The sequence below is a fragment of the Oncorhynchus tshawytscha genome, linkage group LG16 (genome assembly GCF_018296145.1).
Source record: "Oncorhynchus tshawytscha isolate Ot180627B linkage group LG16, Otsh_v2.0, whole genome shotgun sequence".
Classification (NCBI taxonomy): Eukaryota; Metazoa; Chordata; class Actinopteri; order Salmoniformes; family Salmonidae; genus Oncorhynchus; species Oncorhynchus tshawytscha.
The window spans coordinates 72,560,446-72,577,909 of NC_056444.1; positions in this window are offsets into that span (position 1 = coordinate 72,560,446).

Below are 17,464 nucleotides of genomic sequence, written 5' to 3' on the forward strand. Positions count from 1 at the left end.
CACTTTCCAACAACTAAAATGTTCCAGCAACCAACATATTCCAACAACCAACATATTCTAACAACCAACATATTCTAACAACCAACATATTCTAACAACCAACATATTTTAACAACCAACATATTCTAGCAACCAACATATTCCAGCAACCAACATATTCCAACAACCAACATATTCCAGCAACCAACATATTCCAACAACCAACATATTCTAACAACTAACATATTCCAACAACCAACATATTCTAACAACCAACATATTCCAACAACCAACATATTCCAACAACCAACATATTCCAGCAACCAACATATTCCAACAACCAACATATTCTAACAACCAACATATTCCAACAACCAACATATTCCAACAACCAACATATTCTAACAACCAACATATTCTAGCAACCAACATATTCTAACAACCAACATATTCTAACAACCAACATATTCTAACAACCAACATATTCTAGCAACCAACATATTCCAGCAACCAACATATTCCAACAACCAACATATTCCAGCAACCAACATATTCCAACAACCAACATATTCTAACAACTAACATATTCCAACAACCAACATATTCCAACAACCAACATATTCTAACAACCAACATATTCTAGCAACCAACATATTCTAACAACCAACATATTCTAACAACCAACATATTCTAACAACCAACATATTCTAACAACCAACATATTCTAACAACCAACATATTCCAACAACCAACATATTCTAACAACCAACATATTCTAACAACCAACATATTCTAACAACCAACATATTCCAACAACCAACATATTCTAACAACCAACATATTCCAACAACCAACATATTCCAACAACTAACATATTCCAACAACCAACATATTCTAACAACTAACATATTCCAATACAATGTTTATTTTGACATGATTAAAGAAATGACTCATATAGAAATGATTAATAAATTAATAGTTATCATAGATTATATATATCAAATCAAATCAAATTTTATTTGTCACATACACATGGTTAGCAGATGTTAATGTGAGTGTAGCGAAATGCTTGTGCTTCTAGTTCCGACAATGCAGTAATAACCAACAAGTAATCTAACTAACAATTCCAAAACTACTGTCTTATACACAGTGTAAGGGGATAAAGAATATGTACATAAGGATATATGAATGAGTGATGGTACAGAGCAGCATAGGCAAGATACAGTAGATGGTATTGAGTACAGTATATACATATGAGATGAGTATGTAAACAAAGTGGCATAGTTAAAGTGGCTACTGATACATGTATTACATAAGGATGCAGTCAATGATATAGAGTACAGAATACGTATGCATATGAGATGAATAATGTAGGGTAAGTAACATTATATAAGGTAGCATTGTTTAAAGTGGCTAGTGATATATTTACATCATTTCCCATCAATTCCCATTATTAAGTTGGCTGGAGTTGAGTCAGTGTCAGTGTCAGTGTCAGTGTGTTGGCAGCAGCCACTCAATGTCAGTGGTGGCTGTTTAACAGTCTGATGGCCTTGAGATAGAAGCTGTTTTTCAGTCTCTCGGTCCCAGCTTTGATGCACCTGTACTGACCTCGCCTTCTGGATGATAGTGGGGTGAACAGGCAGTGGCTCGGGTGGTTGATGTCCTTGATGATCTTTATGGCCTTCCTGTAACATCGGGTGGTGTAGGTGTCCTGGAGGGCAGGTAGTTTGCCCCCGGTGATGCGTTGTGCAGACCTCACTACCCTCTGGAGAGCCTTACGGTTGAGGGCGGAGCAGTTGCCGTACCAGGCGGTGATACAGCCCGCCAGGATGCTCTCGATTGTGCATCTGTAGAAGTTTGTGAGTGCTTTTGGTGACAAGCCGAATTTCTTCAGCCTCCTGAGGTTGAAGAGGCGCTGCTGCGCCTCCTTCACGATGCTGTCTGTGTGAGTGGACCAATTCAGTTTGTCTGTGATGTGTATGCCGAGGAACTTAAAACTTGCTACCCTCTCCACTACTGTTCCATCGATGTGGATAGGGGTGTTCCCTCTGCTGTTTCCTGAAGTCCACAATCATCTCCTTAGTTTTGTTGACGTTGAGTGTGAGGTTATTTTCCTGACACCACACTCCGAGGGCCCTCACCTCCTTCCTGTAGGCCGTCTCGTTGTTATTGGTAATCAAGCCTACCACTGTTGTGTCGTCCGCAAACTTGATGATTGAGTTGGAGGCGTGCGTGGCCACGCAGTCGTGGGTGAACAGGGAGTACAGGAGAGGGCTCAGAACGCACCCTTGTGGGGCCCCAGTGTTGAGGATCAGCGGGGTGGAGATGTTGTTGCCTACCCTGGGGGCGGCCCGTCAGGAAGACCCAGGGTCTCGAGCTTGATGACGAGCATTCTCACATAGGTATTCCTCTTGTCCAGATGGGTTAGGGCAGTGTGCAGTGTGGTTGAGATTGCATCGTCTGTGGACCTATTTGGGCGGTAAGCAAATTGGAGTGGGTCTAGGGTGTCAGGTAGGGTGGAGGTGATATGGTCCTTGACTAGTCTCTCATATATTATATCTAGCAATGTTTATTTGCAGCTATATTGAATAAAGACGAGACCTACAACTTTTCTTCACTGTAATATAGTTTCACTGCATGAGGCACAGTAACAGTGTCTCTCTGTTCTAGACTATATGTTAAATAATCAATGAAAAGATAAACAACGTGATCAACTCCACCTTATATAAACTTAAATTGGGTGCTGGATCCTCTTATATAATCCAAAGAACAAAAATAGGACAGAACTCCGGTAAATAAATTTACATTTTTATTGCCGCACAAACATTTTGGGTATGAGCCCTTCTTCAGTGTGCAAGGCAATGGAAATCAATGTCACAACAACAAGACCACACAGGTGGGAATAATTATAAATGCACAGTCAGTATTCGCCCAATCAAGAGAACCCAGCATTCTTTGCATTAATAATTAATGCACAGAATCCAGTTAGGGGGATATCCCTTGTTTAATATATTTTAACTTTTTAGGTCTCTCTCTCTCCACAATTTGTTCTGGTTTCTAATGTTTTTCTGTTAGAGAAAAACATATCTATCATTCTTGAACCATGTCAATGGCCAAATTGTCAAATTATTCAGAAAAAGAAAGTGCAAATCCTGCATAACGTCAGCTCCTTAAAATGTGCAGAATTGGCTATTGCTGGATGAGCTATCCATTTACTTTGGTACTTGGCATGCTTTTATTTCTCAGGGGCGATGTGGTATTTAGAGTAATTGGCCAGGTGCTATCCTCACTAGTCAAGTTTAACTGCAGAAGCCAATAGGAACTTTCAGAGGTGCAGAGAAGAACTGGGAAGTGATTATGTGAGAGTCGTGGTGATCGGATGAAGATGATGTATGATCTAACAAATAAGACTTCCTAGTTCCAAAACAACTGCAAACACTGCCTCCTACAAACATGATCAATTAGTCTCTATCATCTCCTACTGCTCAATATACATCAAATACACACAAACAGTGGAAAAGAGATTATGAAGAACCAGGAATGTGTTTGGATGTTGTTTATATTTGCTTTTCAGATTACTATGAAAATAACAATATTTTCAAAGACATCCAAGTGAGTTTCCGGAATCATTTTTTGTTTGAAACCTGGATTATACCTTGTTCTATAAGCAAAATTGTGCAGATACATTTACACATGGGAGAACAGATCAGATCCAACCCACAAAACTGCCTCGAATTCCAAATGGGTTTTTCAGCTCGTTCTTTAGTGAAAGTCTTACTTTGTCATTGATTTCATACTTTCAGATGGAGTGAAATTCTGTGTGAGTTTTGGTGAGTACAAATGTATGGATTAATCCTATATGGGATAATATATATCAAGAACTCATGGGGCATGTGTTTTAAATTAGTGTTTAACCTAATTCATAGAAAAAACAGAAAGACTCAAAACGCTGTGACTGTGTAATGAAACCAAGAAAAACCATTGCACCTAACCTAAGATCTGGTGTTTGGAAGGTGTTTAAATGTAAACCCAATGTTAGTGTTATGATACACAGAAAGGGTATTTAAACACTGAAACACCCAATGTGGATTTTCAATCTGAATACTGGTGTTTTTAAGAGAGTGTCGTGAAAACACTTTAGGTTTCAGTGCATGTACTGTACACACAGCATCAAAACATAAAAACGTTTTTCAGACTGTGTCTCTCATACGATCAAGAAAGGCAAACTATTTATAACCTATTGATAGATGATAAGGGCCTATGGATAATGTTTTTGTGGAATTCCACCTTCATTATTTCAATGCTTTATTTAAACAGATTAGAAACAGGAGGAGAGAGAGGAGTGAAAGTGGGACAGGCGGAAGCGGGAATCTTCTGGGGCAGTAAGACGGTACATTTCAACAACATATACTTAATAAAAATGAATGCAAGTTGTTTCAATGATTTGTTCATTTCATTTTTACATTTAAGAATTGATCCAACCTAATATGTTGCTCAAAATGTGCATTTTATGTGCAAAACCAAAGAAAGAGAAAATGTAGTGATTATGTCACACCCTGATCTGTTTCACCTGTCTTTGTGATTGTCTCCACCCCCTCCAGGTGTCACCCATCTTCCCCATTATCCCCTGTGTATTTATACATGTGTTCTCGCTTTGTCTGTTGCCAGTTCATCTTGTTTGTCAAGTCAACCAGCGGTTTTAGTCTCAGCTCCTACTTCTCCCCAGTCTCTCTTTTTCCCACCCTCCTGGTTTTGAACCTTGCCTGTCCTGTCTCTGAGCCCGCCTGCCTGACCACTCTGCCCGCCCCTGAGCCTACCAGCCATCCTGTACCTTTGCTCCACCTCTGGATTACTGACCTCTGTCTGACCTTTCCCTCACTACTCTGGTTATCAACCTTGCCTGCCTTGACCTGTCGTTTGCCTGCCCTGTTGCTGTAATAAACATTGTAACTCCGACACAGTCTGCATCTGGGCCTTACCTTCAAATCAGATAGATTAAACTAATTGGAAGTCTGGTTTTAATCTTGCACTTCCTACTGCATCTTGCCACATGGCTCTGTCTTTAGAGGACTATGGGTAAAATGTTTAGTTGACTTTATGATTATTCTACACAATGTTTTATGCACATAAAAAAAAAATATATTTCTATAATAGTATTAAGCAGCTTTCCATGAGGTGTAATGGATCACGATTAACAGATATCAAAACCTTTAGGTAAAATTACGTTCAATGATGAGACAAGCCATTTCCAACTTTTAATTTTAGAGGCAAATACACTATCCTCCAATGATTTCTGTAAAAACTGTAGTTGCCATGCTCAACAATTGGTTAAAATGGAAAATTGGTTAAAATGGTAAATGATCAGATCAATGTTTTAACATAAAAATACTAATCTAATACTGCACTAGACAGGATGTGAAACACCATAATAGTGTTTAGAAGCTTTAGAGAGAAGAAACAGCACCAAAAAGGGAAGGATCCAATGCGCACGAAACAGACCTCGGAACACCAGTATAGTGTTTTCAACCTTTTCCGGTAGTGTTCCCAGTCCCTGGCAAGGTGTTGCACAACACTTAATTAATGGTGTTACAAGACACCATGTAGTGTTTCAAAACATCTCAGGATGGTGTGTTTCAATACCCCAGCAAAGTTAAGGTTTCGTCTCCTCTGTGTTGGTGGCAGCTTAGTTGCCACTAGTTTTGGTGTTACAAAACACTTCACTTTAAGTGTTCCTTCAGGTGGTGGAAATAGTACTAGTATGACAATGACCCTACTCTAACAAATTTACTCCTCCTAGAAATTACATTTTACATTTAAATTGTAGTAATTTAGCAGACACTCTTACCCAGAGCAACTTACAATTAGTGCATTCATCTTAAGATAGCTAGGTGAGACTACCACATATCACTGTTGTAGTAAGAGTATTTTTCCTCAAAGAAATTATCAGCAAAGCCAGTGCCAGTAGAAAAAAACATGTTTTTGGGCCATGAAATATCAACTTCCAATAATATACATTTAATAATCTTAGGAGCTATTGATAATAAATCAAGTCTTCTTGTTTCTCAAACCTTACTGCTGTGTATTTCCCACTGAGGCATTCATGATATGTCATTCAACTTTTCAGCTACAACTGAATATCATTTATACCCTAATTACAAGTAAAAACACACAGTGAGTTTTGCTTTCATTGTTTTTACCTTTATGGACTGCACAAGCTGTTACTTTACTTACTGGCTTCCACACAGCAGGTTTTAAAGCCATAATATCCAATTGATTTGTCAGTGAATGTTTGTGCATGAGAAGCATTGCAATCAAGCCAAATCATTACCCGAGGCTAGCTGTAATAGTGAATGGATGACAACAGACTTGGCTGTATTAAGGCTCTGCTTCCTCTGGCTATAACAACACCTGCCAGCTGGCCAGAAGCCTAATCCTCTCTGACAACCATGGGACAACGAGTGATTGATGTCCACAATGCATCTGATAGTGTGTGTGTGTGCACCTCTGCCAAGCTGCACCTTACATATACTTTTTTTTTTACTGATTTGAGCCACACCTAGACATCTCACCCAGTGATGTTCAAAGTTATTTCCAACAAAGGGTTGCACTGTCAAAGTGAAAAAGATAGTGCTTTCAACCTAATGTTAATAAACACTCAGTTATAAATTGATTTTGTTGGCTATTATAATCACTCAAGTTGAAAATGATTGAATTACCTTCATGATAAGCCTATGCCGCCTATTGTCCTGTATGTGTGGTAATGTCTATAATCTCAGTCTGCATTGTATACAATAACCTTACATGGCATGTAAGTAACTCAACACTGCACTCTTTATCCTGTCTTGTGCCTCTCCCATCCAGCTGTTTTCTGGCTTGAATTGTAAACCTCCCAACATTCCCGTACTATTAAGTCATTCATTGGTATTTAAGCAAAGAGTTTTGAGGTCTTAGAAGTCAGCTGGCAGTAATTCCTCGTAAGAAAAGGAATTCAACTTTTCCTTGGATGGAAAGAAGCTTAAAAGTAACTAAGTTTTGTATTTGCAAGTGATTAAGTAGGATGTATCGTTGTGTAGGCTTGTTATTTCTCAGTGGACCAGAGAAAAATCCATATTCTAATGTGGATATATATTTTTTAATGGCATCATGTCTAATACTTTAATGTTCTCTGTAAACATCAGCAAACTTCTTTATAAATGATGTTTCTTCAAACAGGTGTGATAGTATAACTGCCTTACTGGTCTCAGAACCTTCAGTTAAACATAACAGACAATGCATACATTAAGACAACTGAAAAGTAGTAGGCTAAGGAGGTAAACATATTAATTCTGATCAAATTGTGAGATTACATTATAACATATGAAATATGAACTCATCTAAAAAAGAAATGTCCTCTCACAGTCAACTGCATTAATTTTCAGCAAACTTAACATGTGTAAATATTTGTATGAACATAAGATTCAACAACTGAGATATAAACTGAACAAGTTCCACAGACATGTGACTACCATAAATGGAATAATGTGTCCCTGAACAAAGGGGGGTCCAAATCAAAAGTAACAGTCTATCTGGTGTGACCACCAGCTGCATTAAGTACTGCAGTGCATCTCCTCCTCATGGACTGCACCAGATTTGCCAGTTCTTGTTGTGAGATGTTACCCCACTCTTCCACCAAGGCACCTGCAAGTTCCCCGATCATTTCTGGGGGGAATGGCCCAGCCCTCACCCTCCGATCCAACAGGTCCCAGATGTGCTCAATGCGATTGAGATCCGGGCTCTTCGCTGGCCATGGCAGAACACTGACTTTCCTGTCTTGCAGGAAATCACGCACAGAAGGAGCAGTATAGCTAGTGGTATTGTCATGCTGGAAGGTCATGTCAGGATGAGCCTGCAGGAATGATACCACATGAGGGAGGAGGATGCCATCCCTGTAACACACAGAAGCCAACACGAAAGAAGCCACAGTCCTTGCAGAACTCCATAACCTTCTGAGCCAGTTGGGTGCCATGGCCTGTTTTGCGGCACTCAAACGACACAATCAAATGGGGTACCTCGCCGTAACTCTCTCTTGTCTTGGCCTATCTCGTTGACTTCTCCAAATGGCCCTCCATTCCAGCCATCTCCCCTTTCGTCCCCTCTCCTCTTCCCCACCACCACCACCACCCCAGCCACCTTGGACTTGCCGTTTACCTCTGCCTCCGCCACCCAGAAGCTGTTGTCTGAGTTGTCCAGGCAGCTGGCCTGGATGTCGGCCATGTTTGTGGTCATCATTCTCAGCCTGTAGCTCTCATATATTTCACAGTAGCAGTAGTAGATAAGACCAGACCCTGCTCCTCCAAAGAGCAATGGCATGAAATAGGAGCTTCCGCCCAGCACATAGCCTGCCATGGAAATGCTTAGAGTCATACCGATTTGATCCGGGTGGCTCATGGCCTTGAAGAAAGCTGGGTAGACATGTTCCAGAATCCCATTGTGAAAGAGTAAGATGACGGCGTCTTTATCCTTGGCATGGTACTCCCGGATCGAACCCTGAACTGTGAGAAAGAGAAGGGGGAGGGTTCAACTCAATGTGACTTATCTGCCTGTTTTTGCAATGAGAAAATACTGCTGGATTTCTTTCACAATGGGATCACATAACAGTGGGTGAAATAAAGCTGTTTTATAGAAAAAGTCACTTTCAACTTAGATACAATAGAAACCAGGGAATTAAATAATATACAAAGTGGCATATGAAATGTATATTGCCAAAAGTGACATTATGAATCATACTTTATGTATTGACAAATTAAAACAATCCAAACTATCACTTTGGTCAATCTAGATAATTTTTCCAGACAACAGATCCTGTTGAGAAAACATACAGTACCAGTCAAAAGTTTGGACACAACTACTCATTCATGGTTTTTTCTTTATTTATACTATGGTTGACATTGTAGAATAATAGTGAAGACATAAAACTATGAAATAACACATGGAATCATGTAATAAGCAAAAAATGTTTTATATAAAAAAAATAGACACCCTTTGCCTTGATGACAGCTTTGCACACTTTTGGCATTCTCTCAACCAGCTTCACCTGGAATGCTTTTCCAACAGTCTTGAAGGAGTTCGCATATATACTGAGCACTTGTTGGCTGCTTTTCCTTCACTCTGCGGTCCAACTCATCCAAAACCATCTCAATTGTGTTGAGGTCAGGTGAATGTGGAGGCCAGGTCATCTGATGGAGTGCTTACACAGCCTGGTGGAGTTTTGGGTCATTGTCCTGTTGAAAAACAAATGATAGTCCCACTAAGCGCCAACTAGATGGGATGGCGTATCGCTGAAGAATGCTGTGGTAGCCATGTTCGTTAAGTGTGCCTTGAAAGGACAGATTTCCACCGGTCTAATGTTCATTGCTCATGTTTCATGGCCCAAGCAAGTCTCTTCTTCTTATTGGTGTCCTTAAGTAGTGGTTTCTTTACAGCAATTAAACCATGATGGCCTGATTCACGCAGTCTTTGCTGAACAGTTGATGTTGAGATGTTTCTGTTACTTGAACTCTGTGAAGCATTTATTTGGCCTCTAACTTATCCTCTGCAGCAGAGGTAACGCTGGGTCTTCCTTTGCTGCGTGCCACGTCTGCCCCTGCGTACGACGTCGCAAGAGTACTAACCACAGGTCCTGGGAATCATCATTACGCACACCTGGCACTCATCATTATACACACCTGTGAATCATTATAATTCTCATATGGACTCCATTACCTTCATATTTTCTTATATGTCACTCTCCCAGGTTCACTCACCAGTTGGTATTGTTCTTGTGTATCGGCATTCAGCCTTATGTTAGTGTCGTGTTCTTGGTTTTGTTGTTTTATTAACTTCTTTGGGGTAGGGGGCAGTATTTTCACGTCCAGATGAAAAGCGTGCCCAGAGTAAACTGCCTGATCCTAGGATATGCATATTATTAGTAGATTTGGATAAAAAACACTCTGAAGTTTCTAAAACTGTTTGAACAGAACATATATAACAGTATAACAGAACTCATATGGCAGGCAAAAACCTGAGAAAAAATCCAACCAGGAAGTGGGAAATCTGAGGTTTGTAGGTTTTCAATTCTTTGCTTATCCAAGATACAGTTGAAATGGGGTCATGTTGCACTTCCTGAGGCTTCCACTAGATTTCAACAGTCTTGTGATGCTTCTACTGTGAAGTGGGAGATAATGAGAGGAGAATGAGTCAGAGGTCTGCCAGAGAGCCACGAGCTGGTCACACGCATTCACATGAGAGGTAGCTTGCGTTCCATTGCTTTTTTACAGACAAAGAAATTCTCCGGTTGGAACATTATTGAAGATTTATGTTAAAAACATCCTAAAGATTTATTCTATACATCGTTTGACATGTTTCTACGGACTGTAATGGAACTTTTTGGACTTTTTGTCCGTACTTTCCGCTGGACTTGCACGCGCGTCATGAGTTTAGATTGTGTACTGAACGCGTGAACAACAAGGAGGAATTTGGACATAATTGATGGACATTATCGAACAAAACAAACATTTATTGCTGAACTGGGATTCCTGGGAGTGCATTCTGATGAAGATCATCAAAGGTAAGTGAATATTTATAATGCTATTTCTGACTTCTGTTGACTCCAACATGGCGGATATCTCTTTGGGTTTATTTGTCGTCTGAGCGCAGTACTCAGATTATTGCATGGTTTGCTTTTTTAAAAATCTGACACAACAGTTGCATTAAGGAGAAGTTTGTCTGAAGTTCCATGTATAACACTTGGATTTTCAACAACATTTATGATGACTATTTCTGGAAATTGATGTGGCTCTCTGCAAAATCACCGGATGTTTTGGAACTACTGAACGTAGCGTGCCAATGTATACTGAGATATTTTTTATAAATATGAACTTTACTGAACAAAACAAACATGTATTGTGTAACATGAAGTCCTATGAGTGTCATCTGATGAAGATCGTCAAAGGTTAGTGATTCATTTTATCGATATTTCTGCTTTTTGTGACTCCTCTCTTTGGCTGGAAAAATGGCTGTGTTTTTCTGTGACTTGGCTCTGACCTAACATAATCGTTTGGTTTGCTTTCATCGTAAAGCCTTTTTGAAATCGGACACTGTGACTGGATTTACAACAGGTGTATCTTTAAAATGGTGTAAAATACATGTATGTTTGAGCAATTTTAATTATGGGATTTCTGTTGTTTTGAATTTGGCGCCCTGCAGTTTCACTGGCTGTTGACGAGGTGAGACGCTACCGTCCCACATACCATAGTAGCCTAGTGGTAGGGTAGCCTAGTGGTTAGAGCGTTGGACTAGTAACCGGAAGGTTGTACGTTCAAACCCCTGAGCTGACAAGGTACAAATCTGTCGTTCTGCCCTTGAACAGGCAGTTAACCCACTGTTCCTAGGCTGTCATTGAAAATAAGAATTTGTTCTTAACTGACTTGCCTAGTTAAGTAAAGGTAAAAAAAATAAATAATTGAAAACGTTGCACCTGCTTCCGACTTACTGCCCTATCATTGCAGAATACCAACTAAAAATATGGAAGCAGCAGGACAACCGGACATCTCCCAGATAATCTTTGTACAAGGTGACCTCCTTCTTCAACACCATGATCAACTGGCTCAACTGGGGACGGCCATGGAAAAGGTTCTCCACAGACTACAATGTCTCAACAGTGGAGGATATTCTAGAGCCAGTCTACCCAGCGAATCAGCACACCAGCCCACTCAGCAACCCTCTCAAGTCAGTGATGCTCGTCTGACCCTCCCAGAGAAATATGACGGGACACCATCCAAATGCTGTGGCTTCCTCCTTCAGTGCTCCCTCTATTTCACACATCAGATGTGACCTCCCACCACTGCGAGGTCTAAGGTTGCCACGGTTATTTCTCTGCTGACTGGGCGGACATTGGAATGGGCTACGGCCATCTGGGAGAGGGGAGAGGAGGAGTTTGAGTCTTATGAGGGGTTCATGGCTCTGTTTAACCTCTAGGGGGCAGCATTCTGAATTTTGGATGAAAAGCATGCCCAAATTAAACGGCCTGCTACTCGGGCCCAGAAGATATGATATGCATATAACTGGTAGATTTGGATAGAAAATAGTCTAAAGGTTCCAAAACTGTTATAATAGTGCCTGTGAGTATAACAGAACTGATTTAGCAGGCGAAAACCTGAGAAAAATCCATTCAGGAAGTTTTTTGGGGGGGGTTTTGTAGTTTTCTATTCAATGCCATTACAGTATCCATTGACTTAGGACTCAATTTGCAGTTCCCATGCCTTCCACTAGATGTCAACAGTCTTTAGAAATCGTTTCAGGCTTGTATTCTTATAAATGAGGGAGTAAGACCAGTCTGAATGAGTGGACCCTACCGTGTCGCAGAGCTTTTTCATGCGCAATCCCGAGAGAGTGCATTTCTTGTTTACCTTTTATATTGACAATGTTATTGTCCGGTTGAAATATTCTAGATAATTTAGGCTAAAAACAACCTGAGGATTGAATATTAACATCGTTTGACATGCTTCTATGAACTTTACGGATACAATTTGGATTTTTTTGTCTGCCTGTTTTGACTGCGTTTGAGCCTGTGGATTACTGAAGAAAACGCGCTAACAGTCATATTCATATTCAGTCATATTCACACACACACAGATTCACGCATCCCTGCACTTTAGGTACACCTACATACACCTTACATTATGATACTTTCACACCTCATTCCTTTTTCTTTGTTTAAAGTTAATAGTTTTGGTTTATAATAAAGAACCTTTTTGATTGGCCTATATCTGTTGTTCGTGTCCCCTCATTTTTGCCACAGGCTATGAGCTTTACGGATACAATTTGGATTTTAGGTCTGCCTGTTTTGACTGCGTTTGAGCCTGAGGGAGACTTTATCGAACAAAATTAACATTTATTGAGTAAATGATGACAATTAAGTACTGCAGTGCATCTCCACCTCATGGACTGCACCAGATTTGTCAGTTCTTGCTGTGAGATGTTACCCCACTTTTCCACCAAGTGCCGGCATATGAAGATCACCAAAGGTAAGGGATTAATTTGATCTCTATTTCTGAGTTTTGTAACGCTTCTTCTTGGCTGGTTACGGTTTGCAATAATTTGTCTGCTGGGATATGTTCTGGGCTAGTTATGTTCTGGGCTAGGTATGCTTTCGCCGAAAAGCATTTTAGAAATCTGACACCGTGGTTAGATTAACAAGAAGTTAATCTTTAAACCTATGTAAAATATGTTTTGTTTTCTAAATTTCTATAATGAGCATTTCTGTTGAGTGTCTGTTTCAGCTCCAACAGGGGAATCAGACAGCTGCTGAGTATGCGCTTACCTTCCGGGCAGTAGAAGCCTCCAGTGGATGGAATGAGCTGGCGCTCAGTACGTTATTTAGAAGAGGTCTGCACGAGGAGGTCCAGATGGAACTGGCCTGCTGAGATGACATCCTCACCCTGGATGCACTCTTTGCGATGGCCATCCGTCTGGATAACCTAGTCTGGGAGCCTCGGCATCTACATCGCTTTTCTCCCTCTTTCGGCGAGTGTTTGGGATCAGAGCCTGAACCCATGGAGGCAGAGGTCACTTCCCGCTGCGGAACGATGCAGACGGATGCAGCTGGGTCTCTGTCTGTACTGTGGCCAGGCAGGTCACAAGTGCCAGTGGTGTCCGTTACTTCAGAATCCGGGATCCACTAGAGCAGAGGGACAGTCACGTGATGGTACATTCCCTGGACCAGGAGTGAGTATTCCATCTACTGCTGTTCCTGTTAGACTCTTTTCAGAACCCATCACTCTGGCTGACTGTCCCTTATGCCCTGTGTCTACAGCTTTAGTGAATTCAGTCGCCATGGGGAACTTTATGGATCAGACCCTTGCCTCCTCTCTCAACATTACTACCTACCCGCTCTCCTCTCCTTTTCCGGTTCAAGGTCTGGACTGTCGGCCTCTAGGATCCGGAACCATCACACACATCACCCAACCACTCACCCTCACCATGGAGCCCAATCACCAGGAAAATCACCAGGAAAACATCCCCTTCTTCATCACCAGTGGACCAGTTCACAAGATCATCCTCGGCCTACCTAACTAGCGCCATAACCCTACCATCTCTTGGTTGAGGATGAGAATCATCGATTGGTCACCCGAATGCCAGAAGACCTGCTATCCTGTCCCCTGTGGTTCCACGTTGGTTGAGAGTCCTGTGGTTGCCCTCCAGCTCAACATCCCGGAGGAATATCAGGATCTAAGTGAGGTATTCTCCAAGTCCCACGCTACCTGTCTGCCTCCTCATCGCACCTGGGACTGTGCCATTGACCTGTTTTCCAGTACTACACCTCCGCACAGATGCATCTACCCTCTGTCAGTGGCTGAGACCCAAGCCAATGAGGACTACATTCAAGGGGCACTCCAACAGGGTCTCATCCGCTCTTCCACTTCCCCTGCGTCGGCTGGTTTCTTCTTTGTGGCCAAGAAGGAGGGAGGTTTATGCCCCTGTATCGATTATCGTGGACTCAATGACATCACCACAAAGTATATGCACTGTCAGCCATCGAGCAGCACCGGGGCCCCGGTTCTTCACCAAACTGGACCTGCATAGTGTCTACAGTCTCATTCGCATCCTGGAGGGGGATGAGTGGAAGATGGCGTTCAGCACATTGTCTGGTCAATACAAGTTCTTGAATACCCTTTGGCTTAGCTAATGCTTCGTCAGTGTTCCAGGCATTCATCAACGAGGTGTTCAGGGACATGCTCGGATGTCAGATGATTGTGTAGATGATTGTGATCTTCTCAACCAACCTGGAGGATCACATCACTCATGTTTGAGCAGTCCTGGAACGCCTCTTGGCTAACCACCTGTTCATAAAGGCAGAGAAGTGCCAATTCCACCAGAGGGCTGTTTCCTTCTTGGGCTACCAAATCAGCCCCCAGGGAAGGAGGATGGAGGACAAGAAGGTAGATGTGGAAAGGTCATAGCCAGTCCCAAACACCATCAAAGGGTTACAATGGTTTTGGGGGTTTGCCAACTTTTACCTCCGCTTCATCAGGAACTTCAGTGCCGTCGCTGCCCCTCTCACCTCCCTCATCAAGGGTGGGCCTCGTAGGTTGGTTTGGTCTCCAGCAGCCGACCAGGCCTTTTGTCTCCTCAAGGTGCGTTTTACCTCCGCCCCCTTGCTAAAACACCCAGATCCCAAGCTACCTTTTGTGTTTGAGGTAGACGCATCGGAGGTGGGTGTGGGGGCAGTTTTGTCACAAAGACAGGGCGACCCACTAAAATTGTATCCTTGTGCTGTCTTCTCCAAGGAACTGTCCCCCGTGGAGAGGATTTACGACGTCGGCGATCGGGAGCTGTTGGCATTAGAGGAGTGGAGACACTGGCTGAAGGGTGCCAAGGAACCATTTGTCATCCTCACTGACCATCGGAACCTTGAGTCCATATGGACAGCGAGGAGACTTAACCCGCGCCAAGCCAGGTGGGCCCTCTTCACCAGGTTCGACTTCACTGACCTATCGCCCAGGTTCCAAGAACATCAAGGCTGATGCTCTGTCCCGTATCTACGATTCGGGAGAGTCTCCTGTCCAGAGGATACCCATAATCCCATCCACCTGAGTCATGGGTCCAGTGGTTTGGGACGTAGATGTGGACATCCGCCAGGCTCTAGAGAGGGAGCCTGCACCCTGGAATTGTCCTCCTATGTGCGTCTACGTTCCCACAGGGATAAGGGATCGGCTGCTGACCTGGGCACCCACAACTGTCGTCGCTGGTCATCCAGGTATTTCTCGCACCATCCATTCCATCACCGAGAAATACTGGTGGCCCACCTTGGTGCAAGATGTTACGTGGTATGTCAACTCCTGTTCAGTGTGTGCTCAAACCAAGTCCCCCCGGAATGCTCCAGCAGGAAAGCTCCTGCCGCTTCCCGTGCCTCAGCAACCTTGGTCCCATCTATTGACTTTGTTACTGAACTTCGCCCCTTCTGATGGTTTCACCACCATTCTGGTGGTAATGGATAGATTCTCCAAGCCATGTCATGTACGGTTGTCACGGTTAGCCTCACATCCGGGTATCGGCGTCAGTCTAACGGGCAGGTGGAGAGGATGAAACAGTTGCTGGGGAGGTTCTCGAGGAGTCACTGTCAGGACCAGCAGGGTGAGTGGGCATGTTTCCTTCCTTGGGGAGAGTATGCCCAGAACCCTCTACGTCACTCCTCCACTGGGTTGACCCCCGTCCAGTGTGTGTTGGGTTTCCAGCCGGCCCTGGCCCCGTGGACCCCGGGCTAGAATGTGGCTCCTGCAGTAGATGAGTGGTCCCGGTGTGCGGAGGAGGTGTGGAACAATGCGCACATGAGACTCCAGCGCGCTGTCCATCGTCAGAAGGAGCAGACAGACAGTCAAAGCAGTGAGACCCCTGTGTTCCATCCTAGGGATCGTGTCTGGCTCTCTACCAGGAACCTCCCACTCTGCCTGCCCTGCAAGAAACTGAGCTCCCGGTTTGTGGGGCCATTCAAGGTTCTCCGGAGCATCAATGAGGGGACATACAGGTTACAATTACCCAGTCACTATCGTACATCCCCCTTTTTTCATGTCTCCTTTCTCAGGCCCATGGTTCCTGGTCCCCTAGCTGATGCTGTCCCCCACAACACGCCTCCACCCACCCCCCCCCCAACATCATCCGTGATTTCCACCTTCACCGACCCGCTCCTCGGGGTCGTCCCCCTGGTTGGTGTCATACTGCGTCAGGGGGGAGGGGGTACTGTCATGTCTGCCTCTGCTCCTCCCCTCCCGCGTACGACGTCGCCAGAGTACTAACCACCGGCCCTGGGATCATTACGCACACCTGGACTCCATTATTAACTTCATCATTTCCTCCCATTTACTGTATGTCAATTTCCCAGGTTCACTCACCAGTTGATATTGTTCTTGTGTATCGGTGTTCTGCCTTATGCAGTGCCGTGTTCATGGTTTTGTTTTATTAAAACGTTTAACCTTCTTCCGACTCACCGGCCCTCATGAGAGCCAGTTTCCTCATAGCGCTTGATGGTTTTTGCGACTGCACTTGAAGAAACTTTCAAAGTTCTTGAAATGTTCCGGATTGACAGACCTTCATTTCTTAAAGTTATAATGGACTGTCATTTCTCTTTGCTTATTTGAGTTATTCTTGCCATATTATGGACTTGGTATTTTACTAAATAGGGCTATCTTCTGTATACCAGCCCTACCTTGTCACAACACAACTGATTGGCTCAAACGCATTAATTATAAGAAGGAAAGAAATTCTACAAATGAACTTTTAACAAGGCACACCTGTTAATTGAAATGCATTCCTTATGAAGCTGAAGGCCAAGAATGCCAAGAGTGTGCAAATGTCATAAAGGCAAAGGGTGGCTACCTTGAAGAATCTCAAATATAAAATATATTTTGATTTGTTTTAACACTTGTTTGGTTACTACATGTGTTATTTCATAGGGTTGACATCTTCACTT